The sequence below is a fragment of the Leopardus geoffroyi genome, chromosome A2 (genome assembly GCF_018350155.1).
Source record: "Leopardus geoffroyi isolate Oge1 chromosome A2, O.geoffroyi_Oge1_pat1.0, whole genome shotgun sequence".
In the NCBI taxonomy this organism is placed as follows: Eukaryota; Metazoa; Chordata; class Mammalia; order Carnivora; family Felidae; genus Leopardus; species Leopardus geoffroyi.
The window spans coordinates 93,899,964-93,912,425 of NC_059331.1; positions in this window are offsets into that span (position 1 = coordinate 93,899,964).

The window sequence follows — 12,462 nt, forward strand, 5'->3', positions numbered from 1 at the left end:
CTTTAGTTTTTTTAAAGATTTATTTTTGAAAGAGACAGAGAGAGACAGAGAGAGGAACATGAGTGGGGGAGGGGCAGAGAGAGAGCGACACAAAATCTTAAACAGGTTCCAGGCTCTGAGCTGTCAGCACAGAGCCTGACACAGGCTTAAACCCACCAACCATGAGATCATGACCTGAGCCAAAGCTTAACCGAGTGAGCCATACAGGTGCCCCAAGAACAGCTTCTAATACAACAATACATGTAAGAAAATCAAAAGCGGAGTCTGTTGGGGAGGAAAAAGGAAGGCAGTCATATGCATTAATTGTCCTAGTTTTTATAGGAAATAGTTAACAAATGATATCAAGAGCTGATAAATTAATAACATTGAATCAAGTTTATTATTAGCATTATAACAACCAACAGTTAGAAGTGACTTTATCTGAGAAGAGAAACTAGGAACAACAAGTAGGGGACACATTCATTCTTCACTGTATACCTTTCTGTGTTTTCTTTTTTCAACCAAATTATCACTCTATCATTTTGAAATAATGTCCAGCATTCAATTTCCAGACCCCTGTAAATTTTTATCCAAGTTTACATCTACATATTTATCTCAGCATTTTATTTGAATTTCTCTTGACATCAAAGAGGTAGATTTAAAAGATTCCATCTAAACTCCGTCTTCGCTGACACTGGTGTGCAAGGCCAGATGACATCAGGATTTTCCAGTGCCAAAGTAAAATCTGCACCAAAGTTAAGCCAGCAAAGATGACATTAGGTTATTCCAATAGGGGATAAAGACACAGCTATGCTGAAACAAAAGGCTGGAGGATTTTTAAGTGATAGGGTGATCTAGAGAAAGGTACTGGGGGACATTAGGGAAGAGGTTCATCAATGGAATGTGTGGAGAACATTGGGTTGAGTCCCCAAACGTTTCTATGATTAGGCCATCTACATTTGCTAGTTGGTGCCCATCAGAGTTAGGCTCTTACCATCCTGCAGAGACTAAGAGATAGGGATATTTTCGTGGTTAACATTTCAAAGAGATTGTTATCAAATCCTTAAGAAAATATTTTCCTGGGTTGTGAAACTGTCAAGAGGCTGGGAGAAGACTTACATATATTTCAAGAGGCAGAGAAAGAGTGTACAATTCCAAGTTTTCTAAAGTAAATGCTCTACGAAAATGGAGATCAGAAGCCTATGATAAAGAAGAAACCTGCCTAAAGTCTAGTCAAGCAGAGGGAAATGTTAAAGTCATCGTGGTCACCAGGCCTAATATGCCATATTGCTAACGTGCTACTGGTGAATACATGTTCCAGGGCTGACACACTTGCTTACTTGTCCAGTCCTCCCAAAGAGCATTCTGCTAAGAACTGGTACTGGCAATCACATAGGCAGTAACCCTGTGAGACATTCAGGACACACATGCACTCTTGTTCCTCTACCCCTTCCTCTGACACCCAGACCACCTTTGCCTGTAGCAATGCTATTTGACTAGAAGCCACTTCAGGCCAGACTCTTTTCTGATTGATCTTTTTAGCCTTCAGAGGTCTTCACACAATGCCCTACAAGTGGATTATGTTCAAAGAATATTGATGAATGCAATAAAGTAAATATACCCTCCCTGAAGATACATATCTATGAGCTTACAACAGAACCTGAGAATCTTTACAGGGCCACAAAACCAATCTATGTAACCTCATCTCTAGTGCATTTCAACCCCTTTTATTAGACTAACAGCCAAGCACACCTTTTAAAACACCACCACATGTCCATTTGACCTTTGGATAGCAGAGAGGCCCTACAGAGTTCATGCACATAGCTCCCTGATACCATGGTAAGTATAGGTGGGTTAAAAAAAATAGTAACAAGTAAACCCTACAGAAAAAATACAGAGATAACCATAAATAAAACTACTTGTTTAATGAATCACTTAGCAGATTCCTGACCATTGTGAGGAATGAAGCTAACATTTTCACTATTTATCTTACAAAGTATACCATCACAGAAAACGTCTTCTTGTGGATAAAAAGAGCATCTACTAGCCTAACTAGGTAAAAATATAAATAAAAATAAAAATATAGTATTATGCACACATAGAGGATTTAGTTAATTGAGCTAATCTGAAGTGAATTATTCCAAGCACTCCTATCTTCATCTCAGGATGGAATAGAGTCTATATCTATTTTGAACTTCACATTACTTTCAGAAAATACGTGACTTCTTTTTGAAAATCAACTCCTCAGCTTTATTTCAGCCCCCTGATTTTTCCAGATACTCAGAGCTTATTCCTACAATTCTCCTATTCATATCATCATCTTAAATCATTCCAATATCCATAAGGACCTTAAAACATATTTCAAATATCTACCAGTCAAAAAGAAAAAAAAAAAAAGAGCTAAACACGTACAAAAGAAAATATCTAAAGAAATCTGTTAATTACCTAATACCACATGAAGAATTGTAGTTGACCCTTCAACGACATGGGTTTATACTTCATGGATTCACTTACACATATATTTTGTTCAATTAATACAGTAGGGAACTGTAAATGTATTCTTATGGTTTTCTTACCCTTTTCTTTCCTCTAGATTACTTTATTGTAAGAATACAGTCTATATACAGATCACATGCAAATATATGTTACTCAACTTTTTATGCTATCAGTAAGGCTTCTGGTCAACAGTAGGCTATTAGTAGTTAAGGTTTGAGAGAGTCATAAGTTATTTTATTTTTTTTGCTTCCTTAGGGGCTGGCATCCCTAACTCTCATGTTGTTCTAGAGTCCACTGTACTCTAAAACTTAGCTTAAAATGAACATTTATTGCCTTACAGTTTCCATGGGTCAGAAATTCAGGTATGGCTTACCTGGGTGGTTTTGAGTTAGGGTCTCTGATAAGGTTGTAGTTAGGATGTCAGCAGGTATGTGAAGGTTTAATTGGAGCGGGAGGATCAGTTTCTGAGATAGTTCACTAACCTGGTGCTGTTGGAAGGAAGCTTCAGTTCCTCTTTTTGAGTTGCCCGAGTACCACCATAACATGAGAGCTGGTTTCTTCAAGCATGAGCAACCTATGAGAAAACATGCCAGAGCCTCAGTATGTTTTATGACCTAGCCTCAGAAGTTGCACACCATTATTTTTTCAATATAGTATTGGTTACACAGGTTGGCCCTATTCCATTAACAGGGAACTACACATGGGCATGAATGGCAGGAGGGGAAGTATCTGGGTGCCATCTTGGATACCAGCTATCATAGCATCCTTCTTTTATTACTATCTATTCTACTCACTAACCAATGCAATGCCCCTCTCTGGTTTTGCTCCCAGACTATTCCAATGTTCAATCTACACTTTTCCTGTCTTCTTCTTATTCCCTTTACCACCTATTTCAGGGCATGCCACTGCATAGAAATGATTTCCTTGAAGACTATCCATCATCTCTTCCTGCTAAATTGATGGTCTTGACCTTTCCTTAGACATTTTCAACATCTTACAATGTTAGTGTTACCAACTATCCACTCATGAAGTTCTCTCATTCTTTGGCATATTTAAGAGTTTCTCCCATCCTTCTAATGCCATTTCTCCTCTCTTTTTCCTCACTAAGTCCCTAACTGTGGAATGTTCTTTAAGCTCATCCTTCTGGTTTTCTAGCCGTAGTACAATTGAGCTGATATTCATTCACTACTTCAGCTATGTCATCTATTATTTGGCCACTAATGAATCTGCATTTCCTTTCCTACTCAATCATACTATGTCCTTTCTAGCTGCCTACAGACATCTTCCTTCCCTAATTCCTAAAGAAGGCTCATTATTTCTTCCTTTAATGCCTCTAGGAATAATTTGCCTTTTTCTATCCATTGCAACTACCACTACCGTAGTCTAGTCCCTCCCTATACCATAATCTTATTAAAATAGCAATATTTTAGATTCTATACTTACTTGACCCTAAATATTGACCCTGCTTCTCCTCTAAACCAACTGTCATGTGTTTTGATACTAAATCTTGAGAAATTCCTCTTATCTTTTCATTTTCCAGCACAAGAGAATTCATTATAATCAACTGCCTTTAAATCAAAACTCCTTAGACTGGTTTTTAAAGCATATATTGTCTTCCCATTTGGCTACTATACCTAATTTCTTACTCCCTTTATTTCTCTTTGGTAAGGTTAATTCATTCACTGTCCCCCAGATACACAAATTCCACATTTACCTTTTCTATTCTATTTCCTAAGAATTAAGAAATTCTATTCTTAAATTTCCATCCTCCCAATTTTTGTAGGTATACCTCAAATTCCAAAATCTCAATGCAATCTTTTCTAACTACTTCAGTTCATACTGGGCTATTTGATATTGGAGTCCTTAATGCTTTATTAGGCACCCCTCTCTCTTATTCTCCATGTGTTAGTCCTATTTCTATAGCTAAGTTGCAAGCTTTCTATAGCTAAGTTGCAAGACTCATATTTTATATTTCTTCTAAAACACCTAAGATAATCCATAAGCAGCAAACTGAGTACATACTAGGCCATGAATAAATATTTATTGGTTAACTAAATAAGGAAAATAACTACAAAATTCCCATGTCATTTGGTAGGATGACTACAGGCAGAAGTCTCCTCCCAAAATTTATTTTCTAAAAGTGCATTTTCCCCATGTGTCAATGAAAAAAAAATGCCTCTTTTCTAGCATAGCCCAACTTAGTTCCTAAAGCATGTGTAAAATCACTTAGATGGAATTTTTAAAGGTACAACTTTTTAAATAAAGTCAGATGTACAGAATTGCTTCAGTTAGCAAGTACAGAGGAAATCAGATCACATTTCAAAGTAATTTGATAATTTTGGCAGTTACAGAATAATTAGGGAAAAAAGCAATAGGGTTGTTGTCCTGAATTTATTAAAGGAAAGGAAACTCTTATAAAACCCAACAGATAACAGGAAACCCTACAGGATATGTAACAGAAAAAAATAGTGAAGCTGATTGTTTCGCTGCAGAAATGCTATTTTTTTTTCAATTACATTAAAAATTAATAAGACTATTAAAAATAACCATGACCTGTCTTCAGAAAAATAACATATTCACAATTCCCCCAAGTCTCATGGCTTCTTGAGCACTGCTTTGGGAGCAGTATTTTATGTTGGAAACAGCATGAGTTTTCACAGCCACAGAGACCTGCATCACTAGTTGAGTGACCTTAGGCAAGTTACCCAACACCGAGGAAACCTACCAACCTCACGGGGCTGTTGTGCAAATTAAATGAGATTACTGATCTGAAAGAACCTGGCATGGTGCCCACTACATGCTGGTCAATATATCTTAGTTTCTTTCCATTCTGTTTAGCAGAGATAAAGAGCAAATCAGAGGCAGAACAACACTAGATTAGGAGAGAGGAACCAGTGATTACGATACTAATTCAACAGCTGGTTCAGTATTGGGCAGGGACAGTCAACTGTCTTCCAGTTTCCATTTTCCTCTTCTCCATTTTGGTATTAGATCCCCCCTGGGCACACAGGTAGCCAGACAGAGCAATAGGTATCTTGCCTTCACAGGGTTTTAATTGTTTGATTTGCAGTGCCTTTGGGTAGACTAGACACTTCAGTTTTCTACCATTCACCAGGCACTTCTCCCCTAAACTAATCCAATATTCATGACTCATTCCTGACACCTATGAGCTCTTCTGTGTATGGCCAGTGGACCAGATGATGCCTACAATAATTGATTGCTATGTTCAGTGATTCTGGGGAAACACATGGAATAATGTTCATTCCTCTGGCAGTCAATAGTCTAAGGACTTAAATTTTAGAAAAGAGGAAAGGAAAAAAACTCTAAAAAATTTGCAATAATCTAACCTTTAAAATGCTCTAATCTCTCCTGCATGTTAAACCTATCATATTTTTATTTACATGTATGGTATATTAGTTTCCTGTGGCCCCTGTAACAAATTGCCACAAACCTGGTAGTTCACACAACAAATTTATTCTTCACAGCTGTGGAGAGCAAAACTAAAATCAATTCATCTGTGGGGGCACACTCCCTCTGAAGGCTTCAGGGGACAATCATTCCTTGCCTTTTTCAGCTCTAGTGACTTCCCATCTTATTTGGTTTATGGATGCATTACTGCAGTCTCTGTCTCTATCTTCACATGGGCTTCTCTCCTCTGTGTCTCTTCCTCTTCAGTCTCAAATCTGTTTCTGCCTAACTCTTATAAGGACACTTGTCAGTAGATTTAGGGGCCACTTAGATATTCCAGAATGACCTCATGTCAAGATCCTCAACTTAGTTACATCTGCAAAGACTATTTCCAAATAAGATCACATTCACAGGTTTTAAGGGAAAGAACTTAGATCTATCTTTTGGGAAGCCACCTGAGCCCACTATAGACGTCTACATAATCACTCACTTATAGAATATAGGTGGGTAGACATCTCACACACTGACAAGCAAATAAATAGCATATTCTCAACTATTTACAAAAGATAGCCCTTCAGGGCTTGAATATATCTTGTGAAGCTACAAATTTAGATAGTAATCTTTTCATTCTACCAATATGTTCTGCATGTAATTTTCCTTGTTCATGATGTTCTATTTTGAGCATGCACTACTTCATTAAGAGGTCACAATTATTGAAAAAATACCTTGCTAATGACTTTTTTCCTCCTGTTTAAACAAGTAATACCCATACACAATCTTAAAATTTTAAGGTATAGAGAAAAGATTACCCTTCAAAACTCCTTATTTCCTCTCTTCTCAAACAACAGTTTAAAATTCCTTTCAGAATATTTTGTGCACACATAAAGGGTTGTTAATTGTTTTATCATAAATAAAATCATGCTATACAGGGGCACCTGGGTGGCTCAATGGGTTAAGTGTCCAAATCTTGATTTAGGCTCAGGTCATGATCTCAAGGTTTTTGAGACTGACCTTCACATTGGGCTCTGTGCTGGCAATGTGGAGCCTGCTTGGGAGTCTGTCTCTCTCTCTCTCTCTCTCTCTCTCTCTCTCTCTCTCTCTTTCCCTGCCCTCCCTTCTCAGTCCCTCCCCTCGTGTGCTCTCTCTCTTAAAAGACAATAAACTTTTCAAAAATCATGCTATACATATTACTCAGTAAATTGCGTTTTTGTTTTTATCAACATCTTAAAGCTATCTTTCTACATTAAGACCTATACTTTTACTTTTCTAATCACACAGTATTTGATGGAAGGAATGTTCACTATTTACTGATGAACATTTAAGTTGCTTTCAAATTTTTGGTATTATAAGAAGTTTGCAATGGTTACATGTCTAAGAATGTGCAAAGATAGGGGCACCTGGGTGGCTCAGTTGGTTAAGCATCCGACTTCAGCTCAGGTCATGATCTCATGGTTTGCGGGTTTGAGCCCCACATCGGGCTCTGTGATGACAGCTAGAGCCTGGAGCCTGCTTTGTCTCTCTCTCTCTCTCTCTCTGCTCCTCCCTTGTTCATGTTCTCTCTCTCAAAAATAAATAAACATTAAAATTTTTAAAAAAAAAAGAATGTGCAAAGATTTCTGTAGAATAGATTTTCAGGTGAAATTGCTTGGCAAATGTTATGCACATTTCAAATTTGGTTGAGCCTGCACATTTGTTCTACACAAAGTGCTGTATGAACTGGCCAATTAATGGTGAAGAGTAACTCTTACCTAGTCAAACAGCTAAATATAATGTGTGTATGTGCATGTATGTTGTTTATATCTTTATGCATATACACACTTTAAAATGCCTAAGTACACACCCATATACACACACACATTTTATATATGAAAGCCCTCCCAACATCAGTTAGATGAATTAGGAAAAATGCCACTGGTGCCCATACCTTACCTACCACATCCAGAGCTGATCATCAGGCCCTCAAAGAAGAGGAAAGAAACCCCCTTGGGGGTAAAGTGAAGACAAAAGTTAAAGAAAAAAAAAAGGTGGCATCTGTCATGTTTTCTGACCCAGCACCATGATCATCCCAGGGCAGAACATTCTCCCAGACCAGGAATTCTCCCTCAGGATAGATGTGGCTACAAATATCTAACTGATGCATCCTAAATCAATGAAGGAACTCAGTCCAAAAATAGAATCAGAATTAATTATGTTTTACTCAAAAATTCTACCAAGAAAAAACTGGCTAAAAGTGGTGTGTAACTTGAATTCCAAGGTAATCTGATTGAAATGAGCACAGTACATTTAGACACTTCTCAGCAAAACCGGGAGAGGGAGAAGATCTTTTCATCAGGCTCAAAGTTCAACTGGAGTGACAGTGGCATAAAAAAACTTACCGAGGCGCCTCCAAAGTGGTCACTCTGGACCAGCTTTCGGCAGAATTGTAACAAGAGAGTAATAAAAAGTCTTCTAGGGGCGCCTGGGTGGCGCAGTCGGTTAAGCGGCCGACTTCAGCCAGGTCACGATCTCGCGGTCCGTGAGTTCGAGCCCCGCGACGGGCTCAGGGCTGACGGCTCAGAGCCTGGAGCCTGTTTCCGATTCTGTGTCTCCCTCTCTCTCTGCCCCTCCCCCGTTCATGCTCTGTCTCTCTCTGTCCCCAAAAAAATAAATAAACGTTGAAAAAAAAAAAAAAAGTCTTCCAGAGCATTAGAACAATTACATGCTCTTAAAACAAGCTGACTGCAAAGGATGCACCTGTTTTGAAAGCAGATCTTACCGCTCTTTATAATGCAGCAGGAAACTGTTTCCCAGTTAGAGGAGTACATAAATTTATTCATCAATTCATGATAGAACATTCACAGACTCAGAACTTATCATGTTCAATTAGATAAATAATTTCATTATATTCAGCTTTTCCTTATTCAGGGTCTACAATATCCTCCATCCCTGCCAACTGAAGCTCAGTACACACTAGCTTTCTACCTCCTCAACCCCCCACATATACCCTCATCACATGCTGGCAGAAAAGGGTGCCAAATAATAAAAACATGACGGGTTGCATTGCAAAGAATTGCTTTCTGCTGAAAATCTAAGATGCATAAAACGTTGTGTTGTTGTAGTAGTATTTGTTCCATTTACAACAAAGAGAGCAGAAACGTTAGTCAATTCAGATGTAGGAGATCAGCTGCACTGGAGATTAAAATACACTGGGGATTAGAGACACAGTTCAGGATGGCTGAGCTTAGGCAGTGTGACATATGTCAGGACAAAAGGATCTGGTACAAGGGAAGGTTCTGTTCTGCTAACAAACCAATAGAGCAAATAATTATCTGTGTTCTTTACAAAAATATTTTGTGTTCTTTATAATCATTCTGCTCATTAAGAGATTCCATTAAAAATGAATAAATAAACCAAAAACTGGAAAATAAAATTTACAGAGTATTTGACAAAAGACTATATAAGGAATTCCTACCAATCAACTATAAAAACACAAATAACTCCAGTGAAGCATGTGCCATAGAGTTGAGCAGATACTTCACGAAAGAAAGAATTTTAAGCATTCTCAATTTATTTTTCTTTCCTATATAGGATAGCTTTGCCTAACCTGGGGTAATGACAATGCTTTTTTTTTTTCTGTTTTCTTCCAGAACTTTTTGAATCTAGTTTTACATTTGGATCTGTGATCCATCTGGAATTCCTTTTTGTTTATGGCATGAGGTCAGAGTCAACTCTATTTTCTTCCATATAAATACCAAGTCGTTCCAGTAACACTTACGGAAAAGTCTTTCCCCAGAGAGTAACCTTGGCCCTTTTGTGAAAAATCAGTTCACCAAATACATTTGGATCTGTTTCTAGACTCTATTTCATAATTTTGTCTATGGTTAAGCCAACACCACACTGCCTTGATTGCTGTACACTTGTAAATTCTGAAATAAGCTTGTTTAAGTCCCCCAACTTCATTCCTTGTCAAGACAGTTTTGCTCTCCTACTTTCTTTGCTTTCTCCATATCATCTAAAACAATCTTGTCTACTTCTCTACACCAGCCATTGACATTATGATAAAGATTAGATTGAATGTATCTATCAATTTAGGAAGTACATTACGACATTCTGTTTTCTCAACAAAAAAAATGCTAGATTCACTTTTTAGGTCCTTTTTAATTTCTCTCAGTAATGTTTTGTAGTTTTCACTATGGACATCTTTGCTGTCTTTCATTAGATTTATTTTTTTTACTTCACTTTTTAATGCTACTGTACATTTTCAACATGTTATTTTCCAATTGGTGGTAAGGAGAGACTTGCTCTATGGCTGGGTCCCTTGTAGTTCCAGTCTATTACAAGAGTCCATACACAGCTATTACCCATTTGTTAGCACTTCAGGTGGTTTTTCCCTCTTATCTGTGGCAAGCCTTTCCCCCATGAGGAGAGCAGTAGAAAGTCTCTTCTATCCAGTAAACATCTCCCAAGCACTCTGGTGTTTTGTTTGTTTTCACTTCTTTATGAGCTTGGCTTTATGACTTTTTTTTAGCTGTAATTTTTATAGCTTTTCTGGCTTGTTTAATTGTAAATTTGAGACTTATGGTCTCTTGTGATATTTTTACATCCAAACTAGAAATCAACAGTCTTGCAAGTATTAAAAAATCTATCACCAATCTTCCCTTTCACTCTATTGGAAACAGCAAAAAGAAAAGGTATCAAAATGGTGTACAGGAGCCCAAGTAATCATAATGAAAACTAATGTTTACTTCATGTTTTCTATGTGCTAGGACTTAGATTTACAAATATCCATTCATTCAACCCCTACCAGGTAGATATGATTATTATTATTCCCATTTTACAGGTGAGAAAACTGAAATCAAAAGAGATTAAATCGGGGCGCCTGGGTGGCGCAGTCGGTTAAGCGTCCGACTTCAGCCAGGTCACGATCTCGCGGTCCGTGAGTTCGAGCCCCGCGTCGGGCTCTGGGCTGATGGCTCAGAGCCTGGAGCCTGTTTCCGATTCTGTGTCTCCCTCTCTCTCTGCCCCTCCCCCGTTCATGCTCTGTCTCTCTCTGTCCCAAAAATAAATAAACGTTGAAAAAAAAAAAAGAGATTAAATCATTTGTCTAATAAAACACATCTGTTAAGTGGTAGAAGTAGGATCTGAACACTAGTTTGTGTTTCAGGTCTACATCTTTACCTACTTGCTCACAATACCTCTCTCCCAAATCTTAGCATTCCTCTCTTTACCATGATTTCCCAAATGTTAACAGCTATCTGGGTTTTTCACTAGAAATGCTCGCCTCTTCTTTGAGTTGTACCTTACTTGCATTTTTTTTTTTAACTGAGGATACAATTTATTAAATGCGCACATAAACACAGTAGTTTTGCATGTGTTATTTGCAAACCTCACATTCTGATAGGTGACATTAGCCTCATTCTACTTTGAAGGAAATTGGGGTTCAAAGAAAGCACTTTTCTTAATTTACATAAAGACTAGTGAATGAAGGAGCTTGGATTTTGACCTGTCTTGAATCGAAACCCCATGCATAATGCAACCTTTCATGAAGGATTACCCAAGTGTTGTCCTAAAGTTGTTCTTACAAACTTGCTTCACTCACCATTACTTAGATACTCCAACTGAGCACTTAACACTAATTCTCAGTTAGTGTCTACAAGGGTCTGTTTTTGGAGGCGGTTTAAAGAATTGTAGTTTAGATAAAGAACATCCTAAGCAAACGCTCCTTAGTGGAAAAGAGTCTAAGTAGTCCAACAAGAGGCTTTCAGATGGGTGGGGTAGACTGAAGCTTGGAGCTGATATACTGATTATCAGCTCCTGGAGTTGGGACAAATAATACATAATCTTTCTACTAATGATCAGAAAGACCAGAAGCAACTTAGGACCACACATCACCACTATCACCGTACCTTTTCCAAATACCTCCTCCAATGGAATTCATCCACTTCAAAACACCTCCTGGGTCTCTTTCAACTTGGATTCAAGAGAAGGAAAGGGTTTAAGAAGACCCTAAACTCCCAGAGGCTGACTCTGAGACTCACATCCCACCACCTTTATTGCCCAGAAAATGTATCCAATTCTGACCTCATAATCAAAAATCTGATGCATAGTTTTTATTATTTCTTCAGTCTTTTAGATGATAGAAGAAACATTCCTTTATAAGACCTGGCAATCAGAGGGCTTGCCACATGATCTGCTAATAAATTATGGTAGGCCCTGCATAAAAATATAAAAAAACAAAAGAAACTACAATCCATGATTTTTGTCCTATATCTGAAATGTGAACGGAGCTTAAGATTCAAAAAGATTGAACACTTATCTTCATTCTCAGTACAGAAACCCTTCAGAGAAAAAAAATGTGTTACTCCCTTAGGACTGAATCTCATTTCAGACACATGTTCCTTACTATAGCCCGTGTGTAATTATTTAAATGTCATGAAATCCTGCAAATGTGTTTGATAAAGTAATTGAAATTACTTCATGTAATTTATTTTATTTTCAATGATGGAAAGGTGTGCGTATAAATGTCACTGCACTGTCAGAAATTAATGACAGCTGAGTTTATTCTTTGAGGGATGGTTTTACCTTCCAAATACAAAATTT